We start from the raw sequence: 14587 nt of genomic DNA on the forward strand, positions 1-14587 counted from the left end.
CAAATGCACATCTATTTTTTCCTTTCAGTGATTTACAGTGTCTAAATTTATGATGAATGTGCCAAAACTGCTGTTTACACACACAAAAAGTAATTTGAAAAGTTCATGCAAGTATTTATTTCATATCAGCATTAGTGCCACATCTAAGAATCAGTTATTTCCTAATATGGTGCCAACAAAGTTAAATAATCATTGTTACAGGGCCAAGTTCATCCCTGGTGTCAAAGTTTGGATGAGTTTAGCCCAAGATATTGTGATCTGGATATTTTTGTTTTAAGGTGCATTGTTTTTTTTGTGGGTTTTTTTGGTAAATTAAGCCCTGATTTATTTCAGAAGCTTTTAGTATTTATTAGCGCATCAGAGTAAAAGATTACACCGCCAAGCATAATACAGTGGTACCATAGTCATGTATTATGTATGAGGTCATATCTGCTTCACTTATGAGAAAAAGCACTTTATCTGCAAAAATGCAAGGCACTTTGTCACATGTCAGTGTCATACATAGGAGTGGAGGAACCTGTAGCAAATAAAAGTTTAATGGCCTTTGGTATGGGTCTTACATTGACATTTGTAATCTGTAAATGCTGCCTGCAAGAGGTAAAGTATCTAAATGTTATAGGCTGCTATAGCACAGGTCCATGTTAACATGTGCTGCAGATTAATTTGGAAACGTACCAAAAGGATGCTATTGTATTTATTTTTTGTATGATGGACTAAAAGTCCCTTCACGAGATAGGGCATTTACTATGTATAGTAAATATATTTAGGTCCATAATGCCTCTGGATATAAACATGCAACTTTGTTGAAGTCAGGTGTGTCTTTGCATGCAGCTGAAACCAAAATTATTGTCCTTAGGGCTTGATCCTGCAACCGCCAATTACTGGTGGGACACAAGTAATCCTATTGTCCGGAGTAGGCCTACCTGTGTGAGTTACAGGATCTGGCCCTTTTTTAAATGGAAAAAGTTAATAGCATGACTAGAGCTGGGCAAATTCTGCAGGGAAAAGCTTCCCATGACCATTCTTCTGCATTCATGAGTGCATGTGCTTTCCTGGTGCTCATACCCCTTTCATATCTGCTTTTTGCAGATATCTTGCAAGTGAATTTACAAGCAGGAGTGTTTTGCTCAAATAGCAAATTTCTAATTCACCAGTAGCAGGACGTGTATAAGAAGCCAGCTTATAAGAAGCTTTGCTCCTCCAGTCAGAAAACAGAAGCATATCATGTGACCTGTGTCTAATCAGACCTGCTCAGATTATTAACCAGCTACTTGGAACAAACAGCTCATGAACAATCTTTGGACAAATTATTCACCAAATTAATGTTGGTAATCTGGAAGAGTATCTAGGGATTCACGGTCTGTACTTGGAAAAGTCAACATTGGTTAAGTAAAGTATCTATTACGAAGTGTTTGTCCAGCTCTACTCTTGACCAAGACAGAGAGAAAAGCAAAACTGATCTTATTGTGAAACTTATAAGCTGCAGAGAGAAATATTAGTAGACCCCCTGTCACAGGGCACAGACTCACCAGCAGCACCTCCTGCTGGTCATCTCAGGAAATTAGCTCGCCAGCCTCCAGAGCACCCTCTTCAGGCCGGTGTCTCCCCTTGCTGCTGGCTTCTGTGTCCCTCCCAGGACCCCAGAGCCCCTTTCACTGGGTGCTGCCTCCTGACAGTACCCCACAGTTCTGGGTCTCCCCTCCCAGGGGAACCCTACACCCATTATTCCTACCTCACATCAGTCATAGGTTCCTGCCAGTCACCAGCTAGCCCCTGCACCCTGGGGTAGACTGCAGTATGAGCACTCATCACAGGCAAGGTTGGGTTTGGACCTGCTGCCTCTGCCTACCCGTGGCTGCCCCTGCAACCCCCATACCTAATAGGCCTTCCCAGGCCTGCAGCCTGGGGCGTTCCTAGGCCAGAGCTCTCTGGGCCTTCTCCCAGCCCTGCTGCTAACTAGGTTCTCTATTCCAGTCTCTGCAGCCACATCCCTCCCTCTCAGAGCTAAAGAGAGAGTGTTCTTCTGCTCCTGGCTTTTATAAGGCCCGCTGGGTCTATTTGGGACATGGCCCCCAGCTGCGGCTGCTCTGCCAATCAGCCCAGCTCTTCCCCTGCCCCAGCCCTCTCCCAGGGCTATCTTAAACCCTTCTGGGCCCGAGCAGGTGTCCACCCAACAACATAAATCTATGTAATAAGATGTGCTTAAAGAAGAAATACTGTGTTTTGTGAGCTGGTTAAATAAACCAAAAGGAATTTGTAAAACTGACCTGTGTGTGAAAAATAAAATCAATAAACCACACTTCAGTTTCTGATAAGTGTATATTCAGTGTAGTTGTTCTTAGGGCTTGGCTACACTTGCAAGTTACAGCGCAATAAAGGAGCCCTGGGTGCACTAGCTCACACCCAGTCCACACTGACAAGGTACGTAGAGTACTCTGACTCCGTGGCTACAGCGCTGCTGGGGCTTCACCTCAGCGAGTGGAATAACGTTTGCTGCGCCCTGGCTGGAGCGCTGCGGTGCCATTGTGAACGAGGTGGTGCTTTACTGCGCTCTGCTCAGCCTCTGGAAACATCCCATAATCCCCTCAAGTCAAGTGACCACTCTTGTCATTGTTGTGAAATCAGCTACAGGAATGCGGAAATGCCCTTTCAAAGCTCAGTTTTGGAGAAGCCGGCTGCTTATCAGCTCCAAGAGAAAGCAAACATTTACTGTTCGCTTTGAGTGAATGGGGGGGTAGGGGGGTCTGAACTTACAAGACAGCATGCTGACACACACTCAGCACCCCAAAAACCCACTCTCTCCCTGCCACATACACACAACACACTCCCTGTCACGCTCCACCCCCCATTTGAAAAGCATGTTGCAGTCACGTGCATGCTGGGATAGGTGCCCATAATGCACCGCTCCCAATGCCACTGCAAGTGCCGCAAATGTGGCCGCGCCAGAGTGCTGTCAGCGTGGCCAAACTGCAGCGCTTTCCCTATTGCGCGTTCTGAAGGCGGGTTTAACGCACAGCACTCTACATCTGCAAGTGTAGTCACGCCCTTAGTTACTAACTTCTCCCCTATTTATTTACATTTTGGTATCTTAGTCATGTTTGGTTTTCCTGCCAATGTTCAGATACAGGGTTCTAACAGTGAGCCTGATTCTGGATCTTATGGCAAGTAGCTCCACTGATGTTTATACCAGCATAAAAGTGGTGTGAGATCAGGCCCAACACATGAACAATTCCTGTTTCAAAAGTACCAAGAAAGCAAAATCCTACTGAATGATGGAACCATTTCTGAAATGGAGATTACATCTAGATGTGGTCTGGGCTCCTGCATGATGTGCTCTTATATGTCTAGAAAGCATCAGGCCCCAAGGCCCTTGCCTGATGAAATTCATCCTAGGGTACTTAAGGAATTAACTGAAGCAATCTTGGCATGATTAGCAATTATCTTTGAGAACTCTTGGAGGTGCCAGAGGACTGGAGAAGGGCAAACATAGTACTTACCTTTAAAAAGGGGAAGAAAGAGAACCCAGGAAATCATAGACCAGTAAGCCTATCTTCAATAGCAGGAAAAGATACGAGAGCAAATTATTGAACAACCAATTCCTAAGCACCTAGAGGATAATAAGGTTATAAGGACTAGCCAGCATGCCTTGGTCAAAACCAAAGCATGCTAAACCAGCCTAATTTCCCTTTTTGACAAGGCTACTGGCTTAGTGGATGGGGAAAAGGAGTAGATGTAATAATCTTGATTTTTAGTAAGGTTTTGATACAGTCTCGCATGCCATTCCCATAAGCAAACAAGGGAAATATGATCTAGATTAAATTACTATAAAGTGGATGCACAATTTATTGAAAGATTGTATTCAAAGACCAGTTCTCAATCCTTCGCTCTCAGACTGGGAGGGTGTATATAGTGGGATCCTCAGGTGTCAGTCCTGGGTCTGCTATTTGTTCAATATGTTCGTTAATGACTTGAATAAGAGAGAGACAAGTATGCTTATAAAACTTGCAAATGACACCAAGCTGGGAGGGGTTGCAAGCACTGTGGAGAACAGGTTTAGAACTCAAAACGACCTTGACAAATTGGAGAACTGGTCTGAAATCAACAAGATGAAATTCAATGCTGACAAATGCCAAGAACTATGCTTAGGAAGGAAAAATCACATGCACAATTAGAAAATGGGGAATAACTGACTAGGCAAAGAAGGAAAGGGGGGTTAGAGTGGATCACAGATTGAATAGGAGTCAACAATGTGATGCAGGGGCAAAAAAAGCTAATCTCATTGTGGGGTGTATTAACAGGAGTGTTGCATGTAAGACATGGGATGTAATTGTCCCACTCTCCTCAGTACGTATTGTGTCTAATTCTGCATGCTACACTTTAGGAAAGATGTGGTCAAAGAATGCAAAAAAGAGCAACAAAAATAATAAAAGATTAGAAAACCTGATAGATGAGGAAAGGTTAAAAAAACTGGGTATGTTTAATCTTGGGAAAAGACAACTGAGGAGGAACCTGATAACAGTCGTCAAATGTGCCAAAGGCTGTTATAAAGGGGATGGGGATCAACTGGTCTCCATGTCCACTGCAGATGGGACAAGAAATTATGGGGTTAATCTGCAGCCAGGGAAATTTAGGGTAAACATTAGGAAAAACTTTTTAACATTAGGGGTAGTTAAGCTGTGAAAGAGGCTCCTAAGGGAGGTTGTGGAATCCCCAACTCTGGAAGTTTTTTAGAACAGGTTGGACATACATCTGTCACGGATGGTTTAGGGTCACTTGGTTCTGCCACAGTGCAGGAGCTTGGACTTGATGACTGTGCAAGGTCCCTTCACATCCTCCATATCTATGATTCCATATTGTGCACACTCCCATAAACAATACAGCCAGATTCTTATTCCCCTCCTCACCTCACTCCACGAACAGTCCCCCTGAAGCCAGGGGACTACTGGGGCATATGGGGTAAACCAATATTAAGGTATACGTAGCTGGCCCTTGGTATATAGTAATAATTAATACTTGACTTGGGGAGAAGCGATGCCAGAGAGAGCTGCATACAGCTGACCTCTCAGCTTGGCTACACAGATCTTCTACAAGGTTTGTCATACTTCTCATTTTCCCTTTCAATCATCCTGATTATTCTCCCACAGCCAGCCCCATAATGGTATTGTAGCTCATGGATTTATCACAGCATTGCTAAAGCCAAGCCTGCTCTCCACCCTTCCCCAGCACAAATGAATATTTACTGCTAGTCAGAGCCTCGGGATGAACACCAAACTAACCAGGGGGCTAGGCAGAACTGTATTCCTAGGGAGGAAAAATCACCTATGCAGGGTGAATATATGATTATGCTGCTGAGGGGCACAGGCCGGGCCTGGCAGAGCTCCTGAGGTGGCTGGTACAACAGACTTGTTTAATATCCCTGGGTCACATCCTTTTTTGGCTTCTATTTAATGTTCATGCAGGTGAACTTCCCCCTGAATTCAATCGGTAAAATCTAACCACTGTCTGGGTGGCAGGTGCCCAGCGAAGATGAATGAGACAAGCAGTGATTCTGCTGGTCACCCTCCCCTCCCACTGGCACCTCACAGAACCATGGGCTGAGGGCCTGAATCAGTCCACTGAGGCCAATGGGAGCTTTGCCATTGACTTTAGTGAGCAGTGGATCAGACTCTGAGCTTGGTTTAGCACTGTTGCATGTGCATCTGGAAGTTAGGAGACTGAACAATAAGCCAAGCAATAAGGGTCCTATCCAGGGAGGTGGAGAGTTTCTTCCCCTCCTAGTAAAGTCAGGATCAGGCCCTAAGGCGGGGGAAGTCAACATTTATTATTTGGTGCCCCTTCACGCTACCACAATACAATCAGGTTAATCAAAAATGTAACAAGGAGCCAGTGAAGGCTCATTTCTTTGCCGGCTTATTTAGCACATCGGCAATCTGTGGCACAGCCACTGAGCTAGGAAATGGGTTTAAATAAGCAGGCAAATATTTTCTTCTTATTAAAATGGAAAGTTGTGCAGCTGGATCTGCCACACCTTTCTGGCAATGAAATCCCTCTCATGGTTCAGAATTACGCCTGCCCGCTGCATTTTAATGGCCGGTACAAAGGCAAAAGGTGGGAGCCCAAAGTACAAAGCTCTGCTGGCTAACCCTCGGGGCATTTTTTTCAGGCCTTCTGTTGTAATTCATTATTTACAACGCCGTTTGTAAAATGGAAAAATATTAATAACACAGCCACAAAACCCCAATACAGTGTCTAACCAATAGTTGAGCTTCTGATAAAAGTGTAGCTGATGGAATAGTCATGTGTTGTGTTTAGTCTCAGACCAGGATTTCAAAACGCATGCCAGCTTCATTGTCCCTTAGCCCATTGTAGCGCCCATTCACAGCTCATCGCAATACTGCCGTTGACGTCAGTCGAACAAAATCAGACTCTGTATGCGCAGCATCCCTAAACTGACCTTGCAGGCTGCCAGCAAGTCAAAGTAAGTAGCATTCTAGTTGTAAACAAGTGATTGATGGCTAGTCTCAAAGGGGAAAGCATAGAACCATTTTCTAACAATGTAAGTAGCTAAAGGCAGGCTGCATTGAAAAAAATTGCTACACCCTTCTCTCCCTTCATTATTAATTCTTCCTGATGTATGGGTCATGAAGAGATCCTGTGCTCTCACTGAAAAGACCGGTAGGGTTACAAGGGCATAAAATTCCTGATGGAGGATCTGCTCTTGGCTTTAATCTGAGTTTTGGCTGGTCAGCTGGAATTCTTGAATGGGAAAACTGCCATGTAACCCAATCAGCCTGTGCCCTTTTGAACTGTAGCATACTCTGAAATAAGGCACCTGAGCACACGCCTACAATACACTGAGCAATGGTTGTTAATTCATTTTCAGGGACATCAGTGTTTTGCTAGGGAGCCTCGGGCTCTTTTTGAGACAACATACAATGAGTCCTTCCTTTATTTGACTAATGGGGCTAGACTAAAACGCAGGCTGCACTCTGTAAGTCAGGGCACCATACAATAAGTTATAGTACTAAAAAAGAGACAGGGCCAAACTGACACCTTGTGTAATGCTACTGCTGTCAATCATGTTATACCTGTCCTGGGATGGTGAGAACCCGTCAGACTCCAGGGCCATCACTCTGACACCTTCAACCATCATAAAATGCTCTTTAAAAAAAACAGTACGTTTAGTGGAGTCTATGGGCTCAATTCTCAGTTGCTTTAGGGCACCATTGTACCTTTGTCTTCAGACTTGTCAGTAAAGGCCCTGCAAACTGCTGGTGTCGTCGAAATAATAATCCTCCTAACGTCTTCCTGCTGCTTCTGGCTTTCACAATAGCATGCAACAGTTAGTGCTTCTCATATAAGACCATTTACACTACTGTAATCGGTCTTGGATTCACAGCTGCCAGGACATGTCTAATTTAACAGGGGATTTACTTGTGTAACTAGCTAATAAATGGTCTATTGCAAATAGTTAATTTTAATCAAATCCATCACATTGATCTATTTGTCTATAATGCACCACCAGACAGTTAGTCATTATCTACATAGGGCCCGATTCTGCTGTGATTTGCACCAGTGTACACCAGGATGAAATCCCATGGAGTTTAGTGTAAGTGAAAGGCTCCAAATTCAGAGCCAGTGTAAGGTGCAGCTTGAGCAGCCTGACTGCTTAGTGGGTGTAATCCGAGTGGGTGTAACTGACTATCCAAGGCTGTGGAGAATAGAGGATAGACTCACCACAGCTTCTCCCTGTAGGCCCAACTCTGAACTCTCAGCAGTGTGAATCAGGTGTAACTCCATGGATAGCAATGGAGTTACACTGGTGTAAAAGAGATCAAAATCAGGTCCTGTGTTTCCCGGTTGTGGAATCTGGTTATTCTATTATTAGAACATTGAATGCAACACTGAATTATAAAGTTGGACTTTTCTAGGCGGCGTTGGGAGCAGAGGGGGAGGGTGCCATGTTGTGAGGCTCATGCACAAAAAGTGCTGCAGAAATGTATGTTGATTGATTTTATTTTTTAGTATCCTTGGAAACCGAAAGGGCATTAAAATTGCATGGAGTGTACGGTGCTGAGCAGGGTTTTATGTATTCCTGTTGTAGTTCTACCATCAGACTGGAGATGGCTTAAATCTCCAGCTGGCAATTAGTGGGTGTAAAAAGCACTGGCTGTTTATGAGGGCCATAAATCATGGCTAAATAGTACAATATTTGTAGCAAAGTGCTCTAGTAAATATCAGTGCTGAGGTCCTGGCTGGGGCTCTGGCCTTTAGCCATCGCTGCCCATGGTTCAGTAGCGCCTCCACTTGCAGTGATAGGGTTTTACCGCACTGCCACAATGCACTGTGCTGTAATGGAGTCAACGAAAGTGGTTTCCTTCTAAAAGGAAACTCTCATTTCAAATGATCACAGTGCTAACAACAGTGCTCACGGTGGCACTGCCCTTTCAGTGAGAGACGGGTTCTCATTATTCCAGAAGCACATAGTGAGGGTGGCCAAGCAAGCCACAACACCATAGGTACCACGAGGATATCATGGCCCCACTGGAGCAAAACTCTCCTTTCAAGAAAGCCAGGATTTCACTCCCAGCTTTTTGACAGGGGTGATTAAATTTGTGTGTTTCCCCCAGAATGGAGCATGGCACCTTCCCATCTCTGCTGTCAAAGGACCCAACCCACATACCTTTACTCACTTGAGTGATCCCACTGGAGTAAGCACTAATCTCAGGAGCAGACGCCATGAAAGCTCCTTGAGGGCTAGCCCTGGGGAGATGCCCTCTCTCCGCCCCAGCATTCACTGCGGTCCAGACACCACCCTCACATATTACTAGCGTAATTAACAAATTTAAAAGAAAACCTATGTAAAATAAAGGAGTACTTGTGGCACCTTAGAGACTAACAAATTTATTTGAGCATAAGCTTTTGTGAGCTACAGCTCACTTCATCGGATGTATTTGGTGGAAAATACAGAGGGGGGAAAAAAAAGCTCACGAAAGCTTATGCTCAAATAAATTTGTTAGTCTCTAAGGTGCCACAAGTACTCCTTTTCTTTTTTGCGAATACAGACTAACACGGCTGCTACTCTGAAACCGATGTAAAATAGCACTCAGAAATGAGCTCCCTCACCCTTGCAGCTCTTTGCTGTGCCCCTCGTTTTCATAGACAGCCTAACACAGGTCTGCCTAGAGTGTCTGATGTCGTGTGGCATCTTCCCGCATTCTTGTGTTTATGCGCAAATTTCTGCAAAAAAAATATAAAACCCGTTTTTCCAATGCTCTTTTAAAAAGTGTGTCGTCAATCAAGTTTTGTCAATTTAGCAGCTGCAATTAATTATAATTCTGCCTTTTTATTAATCAACCTTTTAAATTAATTTTCAAACCACTTCCAAATATTGTAAATGTTATTAAACAAAAGCATTAAACTCAGAAATTAATAGTGTCTCAGCAGCATCATAAAGTGATAGCAGATCGTGGGTTCTCAGGCTGGGAACTGTGACTCCCAGGGCATCACAAACAGGTTTTGGAGGGCAGCGGGGGGGTGGTCATGCCACCCTCCTATTCTTGCTGGCTAGATGTTGTATTATGTGGAGGGGGTCACAAAATGGAAAAGCTTAAGAAACACTGTAGCTACTCATGCCGTGAATCACAAGGTTCTGAGCCTGCAAATCTCTACACACCTGTTTGTTTCTGCTTCCCGGAGTAGGCCCTTTGAAGACAATGGAACTACTCATGTGACAGAGGTATGCATGTGTGAAAGTATTTGCAGGATCAGCTACCCCTTGCTCTACCTCACCTAGAAAAAACAGCTTCATTTCAGAAAATGGGGGTTTCCTATTAGCACTCGCCACAGGACGAGTAGCACAGATACCAATTCTGGCCATTGCATGAGCTAACTTGCAGCTCAGCAGTCTCTGGGGAAGACACAGCACATTATCTATAGAACGGTGGGGACACACTTGCTGGACTCATTAATGTACGTACGGTGTTCCTAAATTGGAGTGAATTCTCCTTTGCCATAGGGCTGCGATGGCTGAGAAGAACGGTTACAGCACAGCTGCTTGCTACCCTCACAGCGAGCCATCTGCGAGACCAGGTGGGTGAGGTAATATCTATTGGATCATCTTCTGTTGGTGAGAGAGACAGGCTTTCGAGCTTACACAGAGCTCTTCCTCTTCCTGAGACCTGAAGAAGAGCTTTATGTGGCTTGAAAGCTTGTCTCTCATCAAAGGACGTTGGTCCAATAAATGCTATTACCTCACCCACCTTGTCTCTCTAATAACCTGGGCCCCGCACAGTAGCAGCGAGAGGCGTTCAGAATGGGCCTGTTTACATTTTCAGCACAAAAGCCTTCCGTGTAAACGTGTCCCCATAGCACTTACCGTGTGTCACCTCCGCAAGATAATCTGGACTCTCCAGAGCACCTTTGCCAGCTGTTTGGCTCTCTGGAACACTGGCATGCTGCGCTGGCACATGGCTGGACACTCGCAGGATGAGTGTGCTTAATGAGAGGCTTCCACTGCTGGGAGGTTGGGGGATTTATTTGGTTTCAATGAGAAACGTTCATGTGGGGTACGGGGGGGGCATTTTCATTTACAGGTGAGTAGTGGGCCCCCTCGTTATGCCCCATTTTGGTTCTCTCTTCTGAGCAGGAAATGTTCACTCCTTATTTACTTGCAAGATGTCTTCTTCAGCTGTGGTGCCCCAGACCTGCTCCTGCTCCCATGAAGGCCAAGGAGAGCAGGATTGGGACCTGAGTGGACAGGCAGATCTGGGATGGTCCTTGTGCCAAAAGAAGCCCTCATTCCCTGTCCCGCGAGAGCAGTTTGACAAGCAATGAACCCCAGCTGCTCAAAGCTGCTCCTGAAATGGCCGAGCTGTGTGACCCTTGTCAAGGCCCCTCCTTGTTCGCAGCAAGAATGCTGCAAGACATCAAGTGTGCGTTTTCCCCCGCTGCCTGTATCATTTGATTCAGCCCCTGCCCCTCTGCTGCACTGAACCATGCCCAGAGGCAACAGGGCTGGGTTTTCAGACAGGCTCGTTGTCTGTAGACTATCTAAAGACAACGTTACAAGAAGCATAGCCTGAAGATGTCTGCGGGCACCAGATGCCGTGTGGGACATAAAGAAGCCTGCCCCTTCGTGACATCCTCTCTCAGGGCTACACTGAATTGCAATCCATAGCACTGCACCATCGCGGCCAGGTCTTTGCCCCAGAGCAATAGCAGGGCCAGCAACAAAGGAACCATCCGCCAAGGAACTCTGTGCAGCTACGTACCAACTGATCAAACGCTCCCACCCACTACACTGAAATGAGTGGCAGCATTGGCTGAATTTTGAAATGGGAGGGAGACCGGCCCCGGGGGGGCAGGCTGGTCAATCAGCAGCATCAGGGGCTTCCAGTCCAGGAGCTCCAGTTCATGCCTTCAAAGCTGCCCAGTGAGCAGAGGGAAGAGCAGAAGCAACCCCCAGTGTTTGGCGTTTACCCTGTCGCATGGTCGAGGAGTGGAAAGGATGTTCACACACATCCCCCTTCAGTGACTGTCTAGTTACTCACAATTCGCTTCTGCTATTTTCAGTCTTCAGGTGAGTCAGATCATTAGTGTGGGGTGAGGCAGAGGAAAACTCACTCAGCTCTCAGGGCAGGAGCGATTCCCAGTGTCCTACCTGCCTGCCATAGAGCACAGGGTGTGTGTGTGTGTGTTGTGGGGGAACACAGAAAACTCTGTCAGGTTCATGTCACAGCGTTTCCTCTGCATGTGCCCCTCAGGGAGGGAATTTGGGGCCCAGCGAGGAGCCTGAGCGGGCAGCCTCCAAACCCAGTGCATGCCAGGCTTCAGCAGGAAAAAGGAATGATTCAGCCCTGCCGTGCACCAGCCCCTCTGCAGAGATGGCAGCTCATGCACAACTTCCTCAGCCCCGCGCCCATGAAAAGACGCCTCCCCAAAGGCGGCACAGTGTTAACTCCCGTGGGGATATCCATTGGGATCAGAGTAGAGCAGGCCCTGCCCGTGGAGCAGAGGGGCACGTGCAGGATCTGGGGAAAGGAGACTAAGCCATGGAGCTACTGCTCCCCTCCCCTCTGTACCCCACACTCCGTTCCAAGGCACTAGGTGTGCAGGGCAGCTGGTAGAACCCTGTGCAGGAAGGCAGACCTACCATACGCACCGGTGTTAGCATTTTACAGACAGATGCAGAGTAATTCCTGCAAACTCCTGCTGGCAGGGGCATCTTGCCCAGAAGATAGACAGCTTAGCCCTGCCACAGTGGGGAAGAACAGACGACAGCACGTCTTGCTGTAGGAGATACGGCAAGTCCTGCTATCGCACTCTGGCTTTGTTTCCTTGTCTGCAACATGGGGGTAATAAGGCAATCTATGCGTGAAAAATGCAGTGTAAGAGTTAAGGATTAGGGCGGAAAGTTTCAGTGGTGCCTATGGTCTTTGGATGCACGCTTCCCATTGTAACTGACATCATGTGTTTAAACTGGCTTTGAAACTATCTAGCTATCAGGTTTCAGAGTAGCAGCCCTGTTAGTCTGTATTCGCAAAAAGAAAAGGAGTACTTGTGGCACCTTAGAGACTAACAAATTTATTAGAGCATAAGCTTTCGTGAGCTAAATTTTTTTTTTCCACCAAATGCATCCGATGAAGTGAGCTGTAGCTCACGAAAGCTTATGCTCTAATAAATTTGTTAGTCTCTAAGGTGCCACAAGTACTCCTTTTCTTTTATCTAGCTATCAGTGCTTCATTTCACTAAAGTGTGGCTGCCTCTGGAGTGGCACAGAGATTCAATGCACAGAAACACTAGCCCAGCACAGATTTGAAATGGGGCTAGAATTGTATTTTAAAAGCCCTCCACCTGCAAAATACATTTAAAGCCTCAGCCATCAGTATGACAATAACAGCAGTCATGCTGTAGCATAGACAGGAAAAGGGCCTCTCCTCAGCCCCTTGGATTTTCCTGCTTTAAAACAAGTTACTGAGTAAGGCATGTCCTCTGTAGTCTAAAGTCACTAAACAAATGTATGTTTTAACTGCATCCAGGCCTACAATGACTACATGGCAAGCCCCATCCACCCGACAGAGAGGCCTTGAACTTAGGAGGCACTACATAACTGTTCAGCTCTGCCAGCACTGGACTGGTGCCTGCAAGGGACTAACTGTCAGCCCAATTCCGAGGCTAACAGAAGTTAGTTCGAGCCAAATGCTGGCCTTGTTTCTACCCTTTGATTTCAGTGGGCTGCCAGGGCAAAAGTGAGAGATGGAGCTAGACCCTTGTTTGCCAAAGTGCTAAGTTTCACGAATGGTTTCAGAGTAGCAGCCGTGTTAGTCTGTATTCGCAAAAAGAAAAGGAGTACTTGTGGCACCTTAGAGACTAACAAATTTACTTAAGCATAAGCTTTCGTGAGCTACAGCTCACTTCATCGGATGCAAGCTTATGCTCAAATAAATTTGTTAGTCTCTAAGGTGCCAGAAGTTTCACGAATGTGGCTTCAGGCTATTTTCAAAGCTGGCATGAAGCTTTCCAGGCTCGGGTTAAAGAGATAGCGTGTGGGACATGAAGGGTGCTAGCAAGGCAACCTGAATCACACAGGTGGCTAGGTTATTGCCAAAGGGTTCTCCAGGAGCGCTGAAGTGAATGGTGCCTCAGGGCAGCCTTGAAACTTTCTGCCATAGACTGCCCCATGCAGTCCACCAATCTTCCGCTGACCTATAGAACAGGATTTTTTAAAAGAACTCCTTCAGTACTCTGTCGTTACAGCAATGGGAAAGAGTCCTTAAGGGTTTTTTTAATCCACAGATCATTGATACGCTACGTGGCATTGTTAAGATCTCTCCTGTCCATTTATGCTCTCTCTGCAGATTACTGACCCGACTGCAAACATTCACATCCTCTAGATAGCTAGTCCGAGTATGTATTTTGCATTAAATATAGGTTATGTTTCTTTTAGGCACCAGCTTTACCACGTTCTAAAATTGCCCCAGAACAAAATTTCTCGGGGGCTCTCATTGTCTTCTGCTTTCTCGGTTGCTACTAATTAACGTCTGGGCTGTCTAGTCATGCCATTTATGGTCATCTACATTCATATGTCTGAAGGAAATAAAAATAAGGATATTTCCTGTGACACTATGGGTTTGTCTGGTAGGAAATACAGGCCCTGATGCTCAGGGAATTCCTCGGGATTCAATCCCATGGCGTCAAAGAAAGCCACACTGGAGCTCAGTGATCAGACTGTGAGTTCAGCCCTGGCTCACACACCTGGGTCTTCTGCAGTCACCTGCCACACCCACAATATCAGGCCTGGGAACTCTTTGTTAGTTTCACTCACCTTCACATTTGTGCCTCTTTCTGCGGTGAGCCCACCATTGGAGCATCCTCCCAGTTCATGATGCCGCCTCCTCCTTCTTCATAGCTCTCCTAGGTACATTTCTTCTTGTTTCACCTACAGGAAATAAGTTAATACAGGCACACACTAGCAACCTAGAGCTGTGCATTTGCCTGCAGCTGAGTAACCAAGTGGTTTTATTATTGTAACCCTTGCCCTAGCTCATCTCTTCTCATTTGTTTGCCATGTCCTTCAACTGCTGTG

The 14587-nt window shown here is 45.9% G+C and overlaps 1 protein-coding gene across 1 annotated transcript in view; it reads left to right on the forward strand.

Annotated features, from left to right (window-relative positions):
- Window positions 1-1503, forward strand: part of LOC119861876 (synaptotagmin-like protein 4) — a 67771-nt gene extending 66268 nt beyond the window's left edge. The window contains exon 18 of the transcript XR_006274250.1: window positions 29-1503. The gene's annotated coding sequence lies outside the window, so the exon portion shown is untranslated. The remainder of the gene's footprint in view (window positions 1-28) is intronic.
- The last annotated feature ends 13084 nt before the right edge of the window (window positions 1504-14587 follow it).

This window comes from Dermochelys coriacea, chromosome 9 (assembly GCF_009764565.3).
Source record: "Dermochelys coriacea isolate rDerCor1 chromosome 9, rDerCor1.pri.v4, whole genome shotgun sequence".
NCBI classification, from domain to species: Eukaryota; Metazoa; Chordata; order Testudines; family Dermochelyidae; genus Dermochelys; species Dermochelys coriacea.